Source organism: Lygodium microphyllum, chromosome 22 (genome assembly GCF_053477565.2).
Source record: "Lygodium microphyllum isolate KBCC chromosome 22, Lygodium_microphyllum_v1.1.10, whole genome shotgun sequence".
Taxonomy (NCBI): Eukaryota; Viridiplantae; Streptophyta; class Polypodiopsida; order Schizaeales; family Lygodiaceae; genus Lygodium; species Lygodium microphyllum.
Window position 1 is genome coordinate 55085659 of NC_141156.1, and position 5863 is coordinate 55091521.

Genomic DNA, 5863 nt, shown 5'->3' on the forward strand with positions numbered 1-5863 from the left:
CGTAGCCGCGCGAGGGTCATTTCTGGGCATCCATGTGGATATCTCACCCCAAGCCCAGGTTTTCCTTCCTAATTATTATTTGATATTGTTATAATTCAATCTTGCAAGGTTAATTGTTAGAAATAGGATATATTTTTGTCCTAGATGCTCACGACGAAGGAACTTAGTCGTTAATACTTTTTAATGAAACATGCAAAATAAAGAAAGCACAAAAGCATTTCTAGCAAATAGCTTATGCATTGAAATGAATTATAAGATTAGATTATTATCCATTGAAATAGTATACTTCGATTAAGCCTAGAAGTATAAACTGCATCTCATACTATTAATCTATATCTTCTTTGCAATGAATCATCATGGAAAGTGCAAGCATGAAATGATTCTTACAATGCATAAACTCTAGGAAAATATCGTTTGTCAACAACATAAATTATCAGGTAAAAGGTTGCTTGTTTAGCATGAATTTTGTTCGCAAAGTGTAGGAAGATTATTTGGAATTAACCTAACCTCAAATAGATAAAGTTTAGGATTGAAAAATCAATTTACGCATAGTCAACGAATCATGTGGAAGTAATCTCCAAATTATCTTCTAGAGTTAACCAAATTGGCATAAAACCTAAAACACCTAAGTCGTGAAGTACTCATTCGGAATAAGTAAAATTCTGAGAAACGCCTATACCTTAAATACTTGCCCACATTCTTTGAATGTAGGGACAGTGAAAAATGTAATTCGAAAGTGAGCTAGGGTTTTTCCCTAAGAATCTTACAAGATGAAACTTGGAAACCCTAGGTCTAACGATGTCAGCCTAGTAACTTGAAACAGATTGTTTCGTGACTCCATTGTCTCACAGTTCGATGTGACACTTGCACAACAAGTGCAGAGTCATATGATCTTGTGATTGGATCACAAGAGAATGGCCAAAATCTCGCAATGAGGTTGGCGGATCCTTACGCAAGTTATATTGCAAGAGGATGAATACTTTAGTATCCTTCTTGAGTAAGGAAGATTAATTGGAACTAATGACCAGCCATTAAACTGAAGTAACCAATGAACTTAAGGTTTGACCAAGTTGGGTTAATAGGGTACGCCCTAACCCAAGATATAGGGGATCCTGCCAAGTTGCAAGTCATCCCGGATCGAGTGTTGGATGCATTCGAAAGGAAGGATTCATTCCTTAGCAGTTTGCCAGCAACAAAAACGATCAATGGAAATGTTTGTGCTTGCTACAGATTTTAGAGCACTGTTTGGCTTTGTTTGATCAATGAATTAAAAGATAAATGAATATCTATACTTCAGGTTGAAGGCCTGAAGGGAGAGGCAGCTTCAGTTACCCCCGATTGCCTGCCTGACCCTAACCAAGGGGGTTTTTGACCGTGTTGGAAAAGTGGACCGAACCCGTCACGAGAGGTCTTTCCGTTGAGCGCTACTTGGAGCAGGAGGATGCTTGGGTGCTAGGGGGGCTCTGGCCGTAAATCCCTCGCCTTCCGGGCCCTACACAAGAGGCTAATGTGACTCGGGATTGGATCTCGAGGCCCGCATACTAGTCTACGGGCGAAAACTTGGAATAGTGATCCCTGTGGATTGCTGGATAACCTTCGGGCGGATTGTGGATAAAGCCTACGGGCTGGACTCTTTGTATTTCAAAGATAAATATGATAACCTGTTAATAAGAAACTTGTCTGATATTATTTTTCTATATCAAGCGATAAGATTACATGAAGAAACCAGTGCCTAATGGGTTAATTAAAGAAGCTGGTTGTTACATGTCCAACTAATGTGTTAGGTAATTAAATAACTAAAACAACCCAAGGAAAGTGCGGAGGATGGGCCATTGGTCCGTCCTACGGATGGGTGGTCCCGGTTGGCCGGGAACTTTTCTCAAATCATGATGGACAGCTGGAAGATCGTCAAAGAACACGAATAACACGAGCGTTGACCTAGAGTTATGATTAAACCCGATTTACACTATTTTAGGGGAATGGAATGGGACTATGCCTTATGGCCGAGAGGTTGAGCTTTGCATCCCTCTCGTTTCCCATTCTCCTTGAACCAAGTGCAGTGTAAATCCGCTTCGGAACTAGCGTTTCTGCATAAAGTAGTTCGCTTGGGTCCGACGCTAGTTGCTGTTAGGAAATGACCAATAAGGAAAACCCTAATTCAGGTCGATCCTAAGTGGGAATGGCCGGAATACTTCCGCTACGTGGCAGACGTGGAAAGCTCTAGATCGCAAACCCCATAACATTCCATGGGAGTGCCGGGCGGAGCTTGCTAGATATCCTTTCCTATGGACTACTAAGACGTGTCCTGAGAATACAAGTGGACACGTTACAAAACTAAAGGAAGATATTGGATATAGCCCTTTCTTTTCTATGCTCATTGATGAAAGCTCCAATCAAAGGTTTGAGAAGTATCTAATTCATTATCTTACATACTCAAAGGATGGAGAAATAGGCTCTCGTGAAAGTTCCTTTCTACAAATAATTGGGGTTGAAGATGGCAAGGCTCAATCTATGTATGATGGTATTTAAAAAGTTCTATAGTATTTTGATCTTCCACTCTCTATATTAGTTGCTACACGCTCAGATGGTGCTATTTTTTATGGTTGGAAGAAGATCAAGATTGTTTGCTAAGATTTCAAAGGATGTACCACATTTGCTTTGGGTGCATTGCATTGCCCACGAGGAAGCCCTTTTAGTCAAAGACACATGTGAATGCTTTGCAAAGATTAGTCATGTTGATAGCTTTGCTAATAAAGTTTAAGAATAGATAGGGGATTCATATCTTTGAAGAGCTGAAGTAAACAAACTCATGTTGGCCTTCTGACCAAGGAATTATGAGATAATGAGGATTCATGTAGTGAGATGGTTGTCTCGTGGAAATGTCATGAAAATGATTTTTTTTTGTATTTTATCCTTAATAATGTTAAGGATGGTTTAATTGTTAGCTTTTTATTTGACTTGGTTGTTTTGTTGTTTCAAGTTGGTGAAAGTATTAACTATATTGTTGAAATGTTGGAAGGGTAAATATTCAACAATGTATAACAAAGTAACAAAATTTTAGCTACTGTTTATTATTCACTTCATGGTTGGATGTACTCAAGAAAGTTAATATTTTAGATCATAATTTTCAAGAAAATGATTATGATATAACAATTGTAGGAAGAGAAATAGATGTGCTCATTAGTCTCTTGAAGAATTGGTATATGACTAGCTCATTTTCAAATGGTTCCAAGTACTTAACTATCTTTTTTAAGGCAATGAACAATGGAGTATTCTCATTCAAGCATAAAGAATGTGTATTATATCAGCATATCTTGCAGTTTACTTCATTAGTGGGCAAAGGACAAGTGATCACTCTTGATGATAATATCTAACTTTGATGAAATATTTCAAGATAATAATTTGTTTAATGTGGCAAAGTTATTTTTTTCCAAAAAATATTCAAGAGATCCACAAATCCGAGGTCAATGGATTCTCACATAGCTTTGTGACAAATTTGTCAAAGGAGAGAGACATTTGGTGCACTCTAAAACAATATGAAGGTGAATTCCAAATATTTGTCTTATATCTCTTTGAGTCTTATCCATCAAAGGGGTTGCTTGAATCTTGGAAGCAATGTTGTCCTTAATTAGAGTGGATGCCGATGTTTTCAACTCTATTCAAAATATGGTAGATTGTAGTTGTGCTACCAGCAAGTTGAGTTGCTTGTGAAAGAGGTCTTTAAGCAAAACCGGGTTAAAAGTGATGAGAGATCATGCTTATGTCTTATCACTTTAGATATGCTCATATTCATGTCCCTTTCAATACCAAAGAATACAGAAGAAGTAGATCAAAATTTGATTTTTGAGATTTGGAAAAATATAAAGATGAGATGCTGTCAAGTCTTAGGCCATCATAAGCACACCAGCAAAAATAACTTTCTATATTTATACTTTTGATAAGTGTATTGTAGTGGCACCAATTTTTTGTATTTAGACTTCAATCTTTTTTTTGGCAATTGCTTATAATTGTATGATATTAGATGCATCATGCATCTTCTCTCTATTTTCAAACAACTTATAAGCAATAAAAACTCTTTTATGATCATAATTTTAACATGTATAGCAATACCAAGCAACATGAACAACTTTTTATAATCATACTTTTGAGATGTGCATAGCATAGCAGCATGAACTTTTTGTATTTAGACATCAACATTTTGATTGTCAATCACTTAGAAATATATGATATCTAATTGTCATGTCCTCTCTTTTTGGATAACTTATAAGCAGCATGAAGAACTTTTTGTAACCATATTTCTAACATATATATTACAATAGTAATACCTTTTTGTATTTAAAGTTCAACACCAAAATCAATCTCTTAGCCAAGTTGTCCAAGGCCCCAAAATCCAAATAGCTTGTGCTTGAAGCTTGATGGCGGGCTATGCCACTGTAGAGAGCTGAGAGAGAGAGAGAGAGAGAGAGAGAGAGAGAGAGAGAGAGAGTTTTGGTGACTCCAAAGTCTGCTTTAGAGGCTTGTTTTTCTGTTGCTCACTTGGTCTTGAGGCTTGGCATCACCCGGCTACCACGTTACCTATCTATGGACATGTAGGCTACAAGGGAAGAGATTGGAGGGTTGAGCATCGAGTGAAGCCACAAGAAATGAGTGTGCAGGTGGCTTGACTAGCAAGAGCTTGCCACCTACCTACCTTTGAGCACTACAACATAGTAACGTAGTCACACAGGGGAAGAGAGCAAAGCGTCAGGCTGAATGGTCTAGACTGTGGAGGCTGGAGAGTCGAAGCTTCGTCATCGTGCAGTCTTTACGATGTGACAAGTTTGAGAAGAGAGAGAGAGAAAGAGCGAGCGAGCGTGTGTGTATCTTCCACTCCCATTCCACGTCATCTTCTTTGTAGATGTCATCAACTGGTTCTTCCTCTATCATCATCGGCATCATCTTTGCCTTCTTCCTCCATCATTGACTTCATCTCCCTCCGTCACATCATTGACACGTCATCCTCCATTTTCCCCTCTTTCCCCCTCCCAATTTTGACGCCGACGTCATCCTTTTCCTTCCCCCTACGTCATCTCTTCTTTCCCCCTCGCCACCTATTGGCGTGATAGGGGGATGGTAATAATTTTTTTAAAATTATTCTTATTAATAAGGGGAGGGGGTGGTGGTTCTCATGTAGGCAAGGGAGGGATATTACATCCTTTCCTCCTTAGAGAACTTGAGATGTCCTCATCTCGAAAGAAACTAGGGAAGACAAGCATTAATGGGCTTAAGGCCTATAGGTTAGGACCCACCATGCATCCACTACACTACTCTTAATGAATTAAGTAGTGCAACTCATATTATTGCAGTTAACCATAGGTACAAGAGTAGGATTTATTCCCAATATAAGTTGTGTTACATGTTGATTAAACTTCTAGGATTTCTAGTCATCCTGATAAGGTGTAGTGGGTTTTAAGTCTTTGTCTTCATTTGATTCCTCTATATATCCTAAGACTGCACTTGTGTAGCTTTGTTTTCTTGGAGGCTCATTGTCTTTTGGACTTAAGTCAGGGTAGTCTACTTTGACGTGTCCCAGCTCATTGCAGTGAAAGCATTGATAGTAGGGACATCTCCTACGTATATGCCTTATCTCACTGCACGTGTAGTATCTCTTGCCTTGATCTCAGGAATCCTCTTTGTTATAGTTGCCCGGTTTAAGTTCTTGGATGATTGTGCTTTGCTCGATGTAATGCATCTTGCAAGTCCATTGGGCGCATTGCTTCAAGACGATGGTTTAGAGGAGTGTTTAGGCCATGGAAAAACTTGGATACTTGATGCGCGATATCCTTAGGTGGTGCGCATTTTAGTAGGGTTAGAAACTTTGAGT